General features: G+C 38.9%; 1 protein-coding gene across 6 annotated transcripts in view; it reads right to left on the bottom strand.

The window, feature by feature from the left end:
- LOC118743508 (transcription factor E2f1) overlaps positions 1–15,718 on the bottom strand; it is a 279,469-nt gene that overhangs the window by 80,362 nt on the left and 183,389 nt on the right. The window contains exon 1 of one of the 6 annotated variants that reach the window (XM_036476280.1): positions 15,338–15,624. The exons of 4 other annotated variants lie outside the window; for them this stretch is intronic. The gene's annotated coding sequence lies outside the window, so the exon portion shown is untranslated. Of the gene's footprint in view, positions 1–8,804; positions 11,446–15,337; positions 15,625–15,718 lie in introns of those variants that run through there. One more of the 6 variants, XM_036476271.1, reaches the window with a different exon arrangement.

The following is a 15,718-nucleotide window of genomic DNA, read 5'->3' as shown; positions in this document are numbered from 1 at the left end:
GATACCACTTTGAGTTCTTGGCACTTTTACCTTTTGCCTTTGGCTTTTCTTGTTTGTGTGTTTCTTGTGGCTTGCAGCGGTATTTGCACAATCTTGTTTTGTTTTTTTGTAGCCATATTCTGGTTGCTGAGTGGCACTTTTAGGTAGCCAATGGACTTTTGTGTGCGTGTGTGTTGCCAAAAATAGCAGGCCGCTATATAGATAGAAATACACAACACTTTTACATATGTGTATGTATGTATGCATATGTTTCTACTAGCTCTGTATGTACGTATGTACTTCACAATTTTTTTGCTTGCTGTTAAGCTCATCATCATCATACAACTCACCGCACATCAAAACTAGTAAAAATGCTAAGCACGCAGTTTTCAATGTTTTTTTTTTTTTCTTTCTATAGCTCCACAAAATGGAACAACCAGTCAGGCAGCCGGCAGCAGCTGATAAAATATTTTTTAATATCATTGTCGAGTTGGCTTTATTTAATTTATACTTTTTTAGATATGTATGTATGTGCAATATTTGCTGTGCATGCAAAGGTGTACATATGTAAATTCTGAAACCATTAGAGCAAATACAAATTTGTGCTTGAGTAAATATAGATGGCATACATTTAAGCCACAGACGGACACACAATGCTCGCGCTACACAGACTTATCAAAAAAAAAAAAAAAAAAACATAGAAAAATTAAACAGCAGAGCGCCTCAGTGCTAGTCAAAGAATGCTATCCAAGGGCAAGCTCCTTAAGGAGTCAACTTTTGTCACTTTTTAAGTGCCGTAAATCCCTGGATTATTTGCCAAGAATCCCGGGGTTTTCGGGATTTGTAATTATGTTGACCAGTTTTTTCTATATTTCTTTTGTTTATTTAATATTTAATATTGTGTTTTTATAAATGTCTAGCTCATTTTACATACACATAGCACCATGCGACAGGCAATTTTACATACACAAAAATCAATATATTATCGAGAAGCCATGGGCCAAATATAAGCAGTAAAATTGCGTTTTTAGTTTTTCTCTCTGACGTCAGGATTTTTTAAAAGGTCTTTGAAAATTTAATAATAAGAGTAGTTCGGAAATTGATTTAAAAAATTCAGGCAATGTACTTAGAAAAACAGTATGGGTATCAAATTAGAGAAAATGTAGAGAAAAAACAGATTAAATGTTTTTGTGCATAAGGCATTGAAAATGTCGTTTTAAAAATTGTATCCTTGAATATCCTTGAAATTTTGCAATATTTATTTATATGTTAAGGACTAATATAAACTCGACAACATCCTCGCATAAGGTTCTTCTAACTTTATTAAATAGCTTAAAAAAATAAAATTGATTAAAAGGGCATTTTCAATACCTATTCGTTTTTGTGAACCCAAAAAAAAATTTTTTTTTTTTTAATCCTACAGAACCATTTTTACTTATTCTACATTGCACTAAATTTAAGTAATTTTTGGAATTCATCATATCTTTGAAATTATAAAGTTCTAATAAAAAATTTGCTAAAACTAAAAACGCAGTTTTACTATATTTGGCCCATAGCGTTGAGAGTATATTGAGTGCTTGGGGAGCTTTAATTTTTTTTTGTTTCAACCTGTTTCAAACTTTTTACTTAAAGAATTTTTAGAAAAACTCTAGGTACGCAATTTTATAGCCCATTAAATTACAGGAAGATAAAGTGCAAGTTTCAAGTGACTAACGTTGATTTTTTATAATTTTGTTTTTGCTGGCGGTATCACGCATTTTCTTCTATACAAAGCTTAAAAAATTTTTAACAAATTTTCATTACAATTTTTAGCTTTTCAATCTGATTCTTCAGATTTTTACGATTTTTTAAATATCAACATTCTCTGCTTTTCTTATTTTTCGAATTTTATTTAATACTGAGTACGTGGTGATTTTTGTTAAATATTTATAAGGTTTTTAAAGTTAAAATTTGCTTGTTATGTTTTCATAAAAATATTTTTTCATACACTATACATAAATCAAACTTTCAAACTTTAACAGAGCTTAGAAAAATTTTAACACATTTTTATTAAAATTTGGAACTTTTTAATATGATTTTTTGAGTATGCAGCTTTGTAGCTCATTAAATTTTAGTATCATAAAGTGCAAGTTTTAGGCGGCTGCAAAATCGCGCTGATTTTTGTCAATTTTTTTGGCGAGGGTGCAGAGAGCAATTTATTATACTAAAATTTAATGGGCTACGAACTGCATACTCAAGAAAATCAGATTAAAGAACTCAAAATTTTAATGAAAATTTGTTAAATTTTTCTAAACTCTGCATAAAGTTTGATTTATATAAAAAAAATTTATGAACAAATGAAAAAATTTTAGGTTAACCTTGCAAATATTTAACAAAATTCGCCAGTATTAAATTAAACTTAAAACTTATTTGTATAAATAGTTATTTTTTAATAACTGATCTTAAGGATACTGAAATTTTCAAGGTGTTTTTTTTTTTTTGAAAGGCATTTTTGAACTTTGTAAAAAAAAATTCCAAACTCCGAATTAAAAAAAAACAAATTAAAATGAAATACAATTTTTTTAATATAACTTTATTTCTAGTTTGTAAAAAAAATTTTCAAAGTTCAAGAATTTATATCTTAAAAAGCGTCTTGTTCAGGGTTTTTTAAGAACAGTTGGAGATATAGTATACAAATAATTTTGCTAAAAATGTTTAAAAGTTTTTGGTTTCACGAATTTTTTAATTTCGAAATTTTGCACCTTTTTTTATTTTTGTATTTTCTATATACATATATAGTTTCTAGTTATAGGCCTTAAAATCACCTACGAAATTCGACAATTTTTGTAATTATAATAGTTTTCCAGATATTTAAAATGTAAACTTGCAAAATCCCGGAAATTGTAAAATTTAGAATTTGTCTAATTTTGGGGAAAATTTTTGTTCCTTTCGTTATATGATAAAAGCAAAGTTCTGACCAAAATGCAATTTATAAATCAAAAATGGTCGATACCAGTCATTGGTCGATTTGAGTTGGATTGACCCCTATGTATGTATAGAGACATTTTGATTACTTCTAACCTCAAACAATGATCAGCATCTGTAACAAGCCTCGATTTGACATTCAGTTTCCATTATGCACACACTTAGCATTCCTATTAACGAAGGCAATGATAGTCGATTAACAAAAAAAAAAAGTATTCTCAAATCAGCGTAAAATTTGCATTGTAAAGTATGTATGTATTTAGCAAAACTTGTTTCTGCACACAAGGGTAAACAAATTTCTATGTATGACTCGATTTCGCGACAAAAATTTCTTTTAAGCAAACAAGTTTTACGTTTCTATTCCATTTACATATATTTTAACAATATGCACACTATTTCAAATAGCTGCGTATGGTTATGTATGTGTGTAGATTCCCAGTCGTTTATTTTATTTTTATTTTTTTATTTTTGAATACTTAATTACTTTGTTGCTAATTTTTATATTGACACTTTGTTCGCCATTCAACTTTACTACAAATACACTTGAATCTCACCTAAATATCGGATCTTGTTTTCGCATTTTTTCCGCTACAAACTAACTGTAAGCATTTCTTTGGCGAATTCATTTATTATTTGCACTTCACATATTTGTTGATAATTTATTGCAGGTTTTAGCTGGTTACTTGCTGCTTCGTGTTTGTGAAAGCGTTTTTTTCAGCTGCTTTCAAATCAAAAAATGAATCAGACATTTTTTATTATAGCTTCTTTGTATTATTTGAAGTTTAGATTAGAGTTGAAATGCAATGAAATTTATTGGGCGGATTAAAAGGTATATAAAGAAAAAAATAAGGCCTATTTAATGTGCCTGGAGGAAATGCATACATACATATATTTATTTTGTGGTTTGACTATGAAGTATGACTTTTGATTGCAGTAAAATTTTTGCTTTCATTTGATCGATATCTTATTTGATAAATAGTTGTATTTACATACATATGGGTGTGGTATGCTACAAACGGGGCTTGTTTCTAGTATAAAACCAATTACAGTTTTTCTATTTTTTTTAGCTTTGGGTAGCAACGCGACAGATAATGAAACACTAACCTCGTATGCGCGCCTTGCAATATGTTGTGGTTTATTATTAGGCGCATTTCGTATCAGATTGATGTGAAGAAAAATGACACTGAAGATGGCACAACGCCGTAACCGGTTTGTCTGCAAAGCAAACTTGACAGGGGATGACGGAAATTCGTTCCAAAATAAATTATATATGTATATCTAGTATGTTCCTCTAGAACAGAAAATACTATTGTTTAAGCCGACAATGGAAAAACGTTCATTGCCGCCCAGCGCGCTACAGAACGCGACTTCGTTAAATTCCTTAACGAATGTTCCGCAGACATTGTCAAAAAATATTCGCCTCAAGGCATCAACTGGCAATATATACCACCTAGATATACACTTTCCCCCTGTATATTAAGGGTCTTAACTTCCCGTTTAAATATTGTACCCAAGTACTTCTCGTTTCTCTGCCTTTGCTTCTACTTCCAGATTGAAGACATCATGGCATCGCGGAAGGCATGCCCCCTGGCTCCAACGGCAGAGACGGATAACCGCCTCCAATGTCGGCTCTGCCACAACTATCACGCGCTCAGGACGTGCCCGTCCTTCAAGGCCATGAAGCCACCACAGCGATTGGCAGTATCCTTTGCGAAAGGGCATTGTGTCAACTGCCTTGCGCTCACCCACACAACCGGCGAATGCGACTCGCCGGGCAGCTGCAAACACTGCGCGTTGGCGCATCACACTTTGCTGCATGTGGAAGCCAACAATCATGCGCGCACGGGCCAACGTAAGAAGCAGCCCAAGTAGCGAGCATCTGCACGTAGGCCAGTCAAGACAGAAGGCTCAGAACCCGCGCAAACAGGCGCCGCAACCGCCGCGCAAGACGGACGATCGCGCGCACCCCTCAAGGCCTACAAACGGCCAACTACCAGGGCCGCACTACTAACCGTGTCCTGGGCAACACGATCCGCGCGCGCTGAAAGAGCTGCAGAAGACCCTAAGCCGCGCATTCGTGCAGGGCGGGGAGGATGTTTAAGCTGCCGCTTCACGCGCAATCCTTGGCTGCAGAAAGAAAGTGTGTATGAAGTCATAAGTTAGGTTATGCTGGCTGAATATCAGAGTTCTCAATAAGACGAAGCTATTCTCCAAAGAAATGTCAGATACGCGTACCACTCGTGAATCTGTTCATTGACGCTATGTTAAAGGACATTTCGAAAATTTTATTAGACGCTTTGTCCTTTGTCGATTGCTGACTGCAGGCTCTACAGCTGTACCTTGCCGAGTAACGCGAACCTTTCCTTGCTGAAGGCTGGACACTCGCAAATTGTATGCTCCATCGTCTTAGTTAAATTCATTTGCTGCTAGCACACAATACCTGTTAGGAATCGTACCACAAGTCTGGAGTTTGTTCTTCCGGGTAATAGAAGGAAATCAGTATGCAACCCTGAGTTCTTTTGCAAAACCTATCCGCCTGGCGGTATGCAGGCAGAGGAGTCGGTATCTTCATGTCTATAGAAGCGTCGTAAGAGGACGCTGTCCTTGGCTAGCATGTCAACTCTCCCGTTACCTTCGGCACTTTTGTCTTGGTACCCAATATCGGTGGACAGTTTTAGCCGTTGCTAGCCTGACTATTTGTGTAAATGTTTATTAGCTTGGTTGGCGGGTTAATTTTTTGCAGTAGGCCTGCCGCTTTCTTTATTGCAAAGACCCCGGCTTGATAGATATTGTAATGGTCTGGTAGCTTAAAAGACCCCTGAATTTCCGGTTCGCTGCATTGTATTGCAGTCGCTATTCCTTCGTCCATATTAGAACCGCCGGTGCAGATGTGCGTTGCATTCCCTTTTAGCCCCGCGTCCTTACGCCAACCCTTTCGAAACTCAGAAGTGGAGATAACACCAGTTTTCCATGGCTTCCTCCATTCGCCTAACAACATTGTGGAGAGCTGTGCCAAATCATCTGCCTTTGGTGTAGGCGTGCAAAGTTTCTCTTCAAAATTTCCTTTGATGTGTCCACCTATGTACCTAGTAGCCACTCCATAGTTTTAAGAAATGATGTGGCCATAGAAAAAGTTTTATTTCGTTAAGGGCGCCTCTATCGCTAACTAAAGGCGTACAAATCAAAACCGGTGCACTGTTCGAACGACCGGCACCTTTTTAGCAAGAACGAGTAGTGGTCGTCCGGTGGTTTCAGATAGCGGTGGGAATGCGGGGGTAAGCGCCGTTGGATGCACAGCTAGATCGTCTGATGGGACTCGACAACTGTGGGATTACTAGCGACAGTTGAATGCTGTCGTCCGGAGTTTTCTGACCACGGAGATTTATATATTTTCGTCGCTATTTCTAGAAATTACGAACATACGACCTAGGTTCGGTCCGCGCCATTCAAACACCCTTCATAGAAATCCATCTGGCGTTCAGCGGTGGCTTCAAATTGTAGATTCCTCCATTTCATGACGAAAATCAAGACGCACATTATAAATTGGATAACTGTAGAATGTATGGTTTCTGAATAAAGTTATTATCATTGGCCTGTTTTGGAGACAATAATAATCTAAAGGGGACCATTCGCGATTAGCTCTCGCTTGGTTAAGGACCATTGCTTAGTTAGAAGTAATTTCAGGACCTATTCGGGGCCATTTCGGCACTAGTTCTGGAATATTTCGGGACTATTTTAGGATTAGTTCGGGATCATTTTAGGAAAATTAAGTGACCATTTCGGAACTTTTGAATAATTGTTTGAGATCATTTCCAGACAAGTTCACGATTTTTTTCCGGGCATGTTCAGAAAAAATTACCGGATCGGTGAAGGACTATTTCATGACCATTTCGGAGCTATTTCAGGACTAGTTACGGATCAATTGAGAGTAGTTCAGAACTATGTCGAGACAAGTTTGGTTTCGTTATGGGCTAGTTAAGGACTATTTCCGGTCCATTTCGGGACTAGTTAGCGCTAATTTTGGGCTAGTAAAGGACCATTTCTAGAACTACTAAGGACCGGGATAAATTCACGATTTTTTCAGAACCACTTCAGGAGGACAAAATGAAATTAATGTTTAATTCTAACCTAACCTAATTACGTACATACATATGTAACTGAATCGCCGAATGCTTTGATAAGCCACACACAGTTTTTTACACATAAAGTTTCATGAGTACCCGGTACTGAAGCCTTTTTGGTTGTCTGCATTGCATTCTTGACATTCGTGAAGTGGAATTTTCAACAATATACATATAGACAAACTCCTCTTAATTTTCACTAATTTTTAAACCACAATTTACTTTTGACTGAAACAATGGCACTGAGCCCCGAATGTCAGCATTCCAATATTATCTACAAGTGTTAGAGATATCTGCATATAACGCCACCTATTAGGCAAATAAGCACGAAACTTTTTCATTCCTAGTATTCAGTTTATTTTACATCAATAGTTAGCTTCAGGTTAGTTTTGTCCAATAAGCTTGGAGGAGATAACAGTTTACAGCAAGCACTTTTTACACAGATGCGCAGATGTTGAATATTGACCGTGAACAACTTTTTAATTAGGCGGAACAAAGAAATGTTTGGATGTATCAATTTTTAGCGTGTAACATCAGTATAACTAGTAATTATCTACCTCTCTATGTAAACGTAGTATATGTTGAGTGCATAACGAGTGGTGCGACACTCTAAACGCTTGGCAATTGTTAAAGGGACATTACACGATCAAATGGCGTGTCTGTGTAATTTGATGGTTTGCCTTACAAACGTCAAAGACCCCATGAAATTTCACTTCTTTCGTTTTTGTTCAAGTGGTACTACCACAAAAAAAAATTTATTAATCTTAATTTTAAATTTTTTTTAATTTATTACTTTTTTCGTAAGGTCAGCTTTTTTTTGATGCCATTCTTTATATTTTTGCAACACTTTTTCATAGTGCGCCACTTTCCATTTGCTATAACTAAAGAGGCGGCTTCTCGCATCCCATAAGCGCGAGAGATTTTTGTTTCCATTTATTACACAATACAAGTTGAACGAACATTCAATTTGATGAAAATAAAAATTGCTTTGATTTTGATCAAAAGGCCATCGAATTCATACATACATACATATGTACATACATGCAATTTGATCAAACAAGTTGACCGTGTATGGTCCCTACTTAAATATCAAAACTTTTTCACACTCACTTATACAACGAAATGCAATTGGAAAGCATGCATACATACAGTTCATGGTACGCGCTTCCTTTTTCACTCACAGGAACTTGTACTTGCATACATACATATGCCTCTCTATGTAAACGTACCATAAATTGCTTACATATCAAATGATACGTTTTCATTTCACATCGATTGATTTTATAAAGTATTTGCAATCATTACATACGTATGAATATATGTATTTTATCGCACTGTTATAAAACACATGGCAAATTTTATTTTATAGAAGGAGCACAGCCGGCACTCTCGCTTCTTCACTCGCTGGAGAGTTTTCGCTACTTTAAATCGCGTAGAGTTTCGCGCACTTCACTAAATATGCATTTTGCAACTTTAACAAATTTCGAAACTTCATAAATTTTGTAAAACTTTGGCCTTTACCACTACACATACATTGGCGCGCGCGCGCGCGTCCCTATGACATCAGCATTTAAGCATCCATTGAAGTAAAATCACAAATTTTTGCCATAAATTATAGACCAACCCCTAGCCACTTGCGAAAAAAATCTTAGAAAAATATATATTTTTTTTCTCCAACAAAAACTTTTTATAAACTCGCTTTCTTTCTTTCGAGCTCCATGTCTGCGTACAATTTCTTACCTTTTTTGTTCGATGTGCTACGCGGCACTTTGTGCACTTCTGCTGTTGCTGCTACGATTTTAACAGTTCGCTGTTGGATTTGCGTTGGCGCTTCGAATGTTTCTTAACAGTTGAATGTGAGTGAGTACGAATGTGTGTATGTATTTGTGGAATATATACATATGTTCCGAGATATCTTGTCTAGAATTGATTTGCTGCTTTGCAGGTTGTGGCGCTGAACGACAACACAGCTAGTATGTAGTTGGAACAACGGGTATTTTTTTTGTTGTTGTTGGCGCTTGGAAGGAAACGGCTGCTGTGCGTTTTTGTTGTTGCCGTTTTGTTGGTTATTGTAAGAGAAGGTGGTGGGCGCTCCAGCTTTCTTCGCTATTTTTTCCCAACCACGCTGGCAAAAAGTTACCACCAAATTGCGTACATTTTCGGCTTATGAAGTGGGAGTAGAGGAGATGGAAGAAACAGAAAAGTGGCTGCAGAAGGAAATCGTTTCTAACGTTCAGCTATTGTTGCTGCTGATTCGACTACGCGCTCATCAACTCATCACCCACAAAACATTTATTCACTTCACAGCTCTACTTTCGAGGCATCGTGTAAAGTATAGCAAAAAACGCGGGCGTTGCCACACTTTTATTTATCGCGAAGTGGCGTATTTCCTTAACATTTTTTGAATGCGGAATATATTTCTCGTTTATTTTACGAATATAACGATTGCAGCGTGGCTGGCGACTGTTTCCGCCCTCAACAACGATGGCAAAGACAAACGACGAAGAACGAAAAAATTGCCAAACGCCAAATGGTAAATGGCAATGGCTACGGCTACGGCGGCGACGAAACGTATGTACGAAAAAGGCAGACGCACGCATACACAAGACGTAATTTTAAATGTCTATACAATGTACGTATAGTATGTTTGTATGTAGGTGTTTATGTACGCATAGAAAATTTAAAACAAAACCGAATCGAAGTGATGACGGCGACCACGACGATGAAAAAGAACACACAAAAATCAGTATCAGGGTATATCACAGCTTGTTGCCGCTGGGCGCTTTTAGGACCGCGCACAGATTTTAAAGCCCATAAGCCTTTAGGCGGCAACGATGGTAGTGCTGATAGCGACGCGGTGCAGGCGGTGTGGGCGTATGAATGCCAATGACTTGGCGCGCGGTGTGGCACCCCTTCGAAGGGTCAGTCAGTGTGTGTGCCTTGCAACGTTTACCAATTGGCGCACAGCCTAACTTGCTAGTTCACCACCCTTGCTTGCTGCTGCTGTGAGCAAAATCCAACAATGGCGGCTGCAAAATGTTGGCTAATCGCACTTCCTTTCTACACTTGCAATGGCCGTCGTGCGCTACTGCTGCTTGCTTCCTCAGCTGACTTCTCACAATGTATGTATGAGAAGATATTTTGCACAAAATGTTTAAAAGTAAAAACAAAAACAAACTCAGCTAACGCGGAATATGATTTTTTCTTTGACAATGACAAGGCCGCTCGCCACACAAAAGATATGCGCTGAATAATTATATTATTTTTATGACTTTCCCATTTGCGCTTTGTTTTAATATCTGCTCGCTTGTTTGAATACTACGCGCTATTTGCCTGCTTGCTTACATCCGTGCGTGCGTATGTGTGTGTGTGTATATACTGTGATGTACCACCTTTGTGGACAGGTATCCCATGTATGGATTTACTGCTGCTATTACAAACTGCTGCTGCTGTTGCGGCTGACAACTGAATACTGAATTCAACAGTGCGGCTGAGCTGTTTCGGCGAGTGACGGACTGACTACTCTGGGGTAGCGAGAAAAATTCAATTGGCCCATTTGTGTGTGTGCGCGCATACGTTGTTGGACTTCGCCTCAAGAGTTCCGGCGACGATTTCATTCAATGCAGCGCAGTCGAGTTGGTAGATGATGACGACGACGACGACGACGACGCGTCGAAAACAGCAGCCAAAAGGGGCGAACTCCAGTAAAGGAAGCGCCACATTCTCTGCTAGGGAAAGGCGTGGGTGACTGACTGACTGCTATGCAGGACTACTATGCGCCTTTTTTCAGTTTTAAATTTCTGCGGTTTATTTTTTCATTTCGAATCACTTCAATATTCAATTATTCGTTGCAATTTTCTCGTAGTGCTGACTAAGCGCTTCTCTCTCGGCGGCCTGCTGATTTCTTATTCGCTCTAATTCCTAGCTATGTACTTTATTTACATTTATTTATTCTTTCCTTATTTTCGTTGTTGCTTAAATTTATTGATGCGTTTTGAGCGATTATACTATATGTATGTACACATATATATATATATATGCAGCATTCCGCGAATGATTGGGGGTCTCCTCTTTGTAGCACTATTCACACAAGACCGCCGCCGCCTGAGCAGATAAGAAAAGTGCTATACACAAACCTACTATATGTATGTATACAAGTAAATATATGTATTATGTTTGTAGGTAGGTATATCAAAACCGCTTAACCAACAATTCGTCTTGGAATACAAACAGCAATTGACGACGACGACGACGACAACGACAACGGATGGACTACTACTGCGCGAGCACGGGCACGAGAACGACCACTCCGGCGGCCGACAAACACAACGCAACACAACACAACACAACCAACAATCAAAGCGACATGAGCAGCACTAAACCAGTCATGATGCGCGCGTGAGCATCAGAGTACCCCAAATGGAAGACCGCTCGCCCGTCCGTGTGCCGGCGATGGTGTCTCTCTAACGCTACCACAACTCACTTGGCACAGTGCTGGATGAGTTGATGCATGAATGGCTGAGCTAAAATGAGCACTCTTGAGGCTTAGCTACTTTTCCTGATTCTCCAATCATGATAGGGGGCCACCACAGCCGACTCCAGCTGACTAGCAGGCTACACACGTTTTTTACGTTTCAGAGCGCCAAGCCAGACGCAGCGTGCGCTAAGCAGAAAGCGAAATTGAAAATACATTTTTGTATACTCTTTGTTTCCGCAAAATTTTGGCTCTCTCGATTTGCGACGATTGTCTATCGGCTGCTAGACCCCTTTGTGAAACACAGCTGAAAAGTGAAGCAGAATGAGGTGGTAGCGTAGTGTGTGGAGATTTCAGAGTCATTTGTATGCGTTGGTTAACCATCGTTTGCGGCATATGATGTTGGTGGAGCACAGTGATTTGGAAATTGGAGACAGCTGACAGTTTAGGTTTTGTTGCGAAAATCGGTTATAAGGAAATTGGAAGTAAAGCAGAACACGTTTTTTTTTTTGGTCACGTTGAAAATATGTGGAAATAACGAAAAAATTGCTGGTCAGATTTTGAAACCTCTTCTCCGAAGTGTACATATATTAGGGTGCACCACTACCCGCCAAAATATTTCGGGAAAAACATTAAACTTTATCTCCAAAAATCAAATTTTTTATAAATAAAACATACGTTTTCTAAAAAAAAATGACGTCAGATGATAGAAGAATTTAAGCTTAAAAAGTCTGCATAAAAATGTTTAAAAATTTTATCAACGGAATCAAAATGATAAGATGTTTGGAGGTATGTTCAAATCGTTCTAGCTCACATACATAAATCTTAAAATTTTGCCGAAATATTTTGGCTTTATAATTCCGGTGGAAAATTGCATTTTTTTTTGTTATGCACCCTAATGTATGTATGTATTTTTTTATGTCGTAGCCTTGACTTGTCTTGACCTCAAAAGTAGCGTACAAGACAAGTGCGATTATCGTCCGTACCAAGTGAACGTATACAAAATGAACTGCTGGGTAGGCGTGGCAGTCTACTGCGAGAAGTTCGGTGTCCTCTGTCACTACGTCTGCGAAAGGATACAAAGCCTTCCAAGCGGAAGACCCGGAAATAGCATCTCCAGTTACCAAATCTAAGCTGGTTAAGAGATGCAAAATGAAACTACGCCCGGTGTCTTAGTCAAATATCGTTTTTTTCCTGGGGTCCCAGACCTAAGGTAATGGGAGAGCTGGCCAGATATACAGACTATGAGGAGCCACTAAAGATAAGCGCAGCAAAATCTGAGACCAACCATCCAATGTCGACCGTACATCCTTTCTTTGGCCCAATCTGACAGCGAGGAATTTCAAAGTTAGATCATCATGTACCGGGGAATACATAATCAGGTCAATTCGTAATACTCCCGAAGAGTTTGTTCTCCCGAAAAAGAAATCCTCCAATAATTAACTCGCAGGGAATACCATTTTCCCCGATGCCGGTATAGGTGTAGTTGAACCGAGGTTGAGATAAACACTCGGAACCTCTGGGGAAGCAGATATACATTTTCGATGCTTAACCATACGCTATAGAAAGATGCAGGAACTTTAATATCAAGCGAAACTATCGTAGTCAGAACATTGCAGCCAGCTAAGATCTAAAGTGGTAATAGAGTGCCTTATAAAAAGCTAAATACTCTTGGTCTGGCCAACCGAGCTTGGATTCTGTGGATTTCCGGACGTTTGGTATGGAAGAAAGTGATAGCCGATAAGCTTGCAAAGAAATTAGAATAAACCCCTTTCATCAGCTCTGAGTCCTTCTGTAGCATAGGAAACAAGGCACTCTCTGCTCTGCCACGGCTGAAGGAAGAAGTTCAAAGATATCGTTACCAGGTTTAAAGCATTCCAAAGCACTTTTAAGAACATATAACGCAAAACGCTTTAGGATAACTTAAGAAATGTTACCGGAATTCTGACAGGATACTGCAGGATGGATATGGAAACAATACCGCACAGCTTTGAAAGGTGTCCTGCACTGAATTTGAAGTCCTCCTTCGACCTCCCCCACAAATTTGCAGCCATCCGCGTAGAAGTTTATGACATAAGGTACATATTTACATGCTGAAGGCTGCTTTTCCCGTCCTTAAGTGTTGGTAGCTTCTTCTTGTTCTCATTTGGAGTGGTAACGTGAACTGTGTTACTGACGGCAATTTGAAATGCCACCTTGTCTACAGCTAGTCTTTCTATCACCAAATGGGGTGGCTGGGCTTCATTTCAGCTTCAAAACTTCACCTAAACATGAAATTATTCAATAATAAACCATGGAGCTTACTAATAAAACTTTTGACCAAGGGATAGCTTATAGGCCTAAGTCCATTAAACTATAAACTATGGTCAGCTCTGGAGACGGTTGGCTTAAGTGGATTGCCACCCTGTTGACAGAAATCGAGGTCAATTCTTTGCTACAGTCATTCACTAGTTAAGATCTAACAGAGAGGTAGAGGAGAGTACCTGAATAGCCGCTTGCCCATCTGAGAAGATATTCACCTTTGTTCTAGTGCGTGCATTCTCTTTGATGTACCTTGCTGCCTTATTAATTGGAAACGTTTTAGCATGGAAAGCGCTGCATGATCTGCTAGGCTATCCTTCTGCTATTAGGTTATATAGCCCAATGAAAACCCCTGCATCAACGCCGCATTACTTTCTTGATCCGTTCGTGAAGAGCGTTAAGCCATCCAAGAAATTTGCGGTATCTTGATTCGAGTCGTTGCGGCTTGGAAATTTCGTGCGGAGTTTGTGGTGAAACCACATTCGGCAGGATACAGACGTTGAGCAGCGCTTTAATTTCAGGCGGTAATGCATTTAGGATGGAACTATTTACATAAGCCTGGACGGTCTTTCCTTACAGAGCCCAAAGGCACGAAGTCTGATGTTGCTGTTAGCAGCAGAGTTTCCGAATGAAGGCCGGTAGACTAGACAAATCCCGAAGAACTGCATTTGGAGAACTCAAAAGGGAGGTTAATGCTGTTTTTTCTATGATTCCAAGGGCATTGTAGGGCGACATTTTGCAAGATGGTGCCGGCCACTGAACTTAAATATTTTTTGAAACGCTTTTGGCTGCTCCAGAATACTGTAGGGGACTATATTTTCGTATAAATAAAATCGAATTTGGCAAAACAAAACTGTTGTTGTTGTCATTCCTCTACTTCAAATAACTGACGAATTTCAAGAACCGATATTTCTTCACAAAATTTGCTTGCTACTCTACCCGCACTCTTAAAAATTTAACCCAACCCACTGTACATACCCGTATGCAGCCGCCATAGCCACCATCTTCATTGGAGTTTCTCGGTTTCTCGGCTAACTTTATCGGCCCTCAGTGCAGTTACACACGCAACACACACACAAACAAACACACACAAAAGCTTGCGAACGAGCGAGGGAGGCCAGTTGAAAACCGCTATATTTGCTGATTTGAAGCACTGAAAAATATGTAGCAAAAGAATGACGTGACACGCTACACGCTAGCGATTGAAATGTGAAGAAAATTAAGTTATGGCAGGCCATTTTCAGACGAAGTTGGTAAAATATTTGATTTTCAGGCAAAGCAATTCGTCGTAGACAAATATCTCAAAAGAATTGGCGGCCGAAAAACCGAAAACAATAGGCGTGATCCACCCCACGAGTAAATAAGCAAACGGTGGACGAGGAGAAAGTAAGGAAAATTCCACTTAAAAAAATGCGCAATACAGCGAAGTAAATTGCACTCAAAATGATTGAGCAAATAAGAAGAAAATTTATGAAAAATAAATGCTGACAAAATTTACCTGCAACGCACTTTAATGAGCGCGACTAGGCGAAGACGAAGGCGAAGACGTGCAAACCGGCTGATTTACTTGGATGTCTAACTGGATGGCTGCGGCTGACTTGCTGCTTTCATGCGCGCTGCGTCAGATTTTCTTCCAATTTGTTCAAATTATGTATGTATGTATGTACTGCTAGAATTTGAAGTTATTTTGGAAGTAGGTATGTATTTAAATAGTTAAGACCAGTGAACCCGGCCAGCGAGCCAGTAAATTCGGTACTAAACATGTGCAGCGCTGCGAATATTCGAATGAGTCCCGAATGAAGGCAACAACAGAACACTTGAAAGTAGACAGCGACAATGGAGAAGGTAGACGATATAGAGAGCACCGCAACAGCACAGC

This window comes from Rhagoletis pomonella, unplaced genomic scaffold, assembly GCF_013731165.1.
Source record: "Rhagoletis pomonella isolate Grant_MI unplaced genomic scaffold, Rhpom_1.0 Rhpom_scaffold_00001, whole genome shotgun sequence".
Lineage (NCBI taxonomy): Eukaryota > Metazoa > Arthropoda > Insecta > Diptera > Tephritidae > Rhagoletis > Rhagoletis pomonella.
The sequence above is the reverse complement of the archived record's forward strand: the minus strand, read 5'-3'. Positions and strand labels throughout refer to the sequence as shown.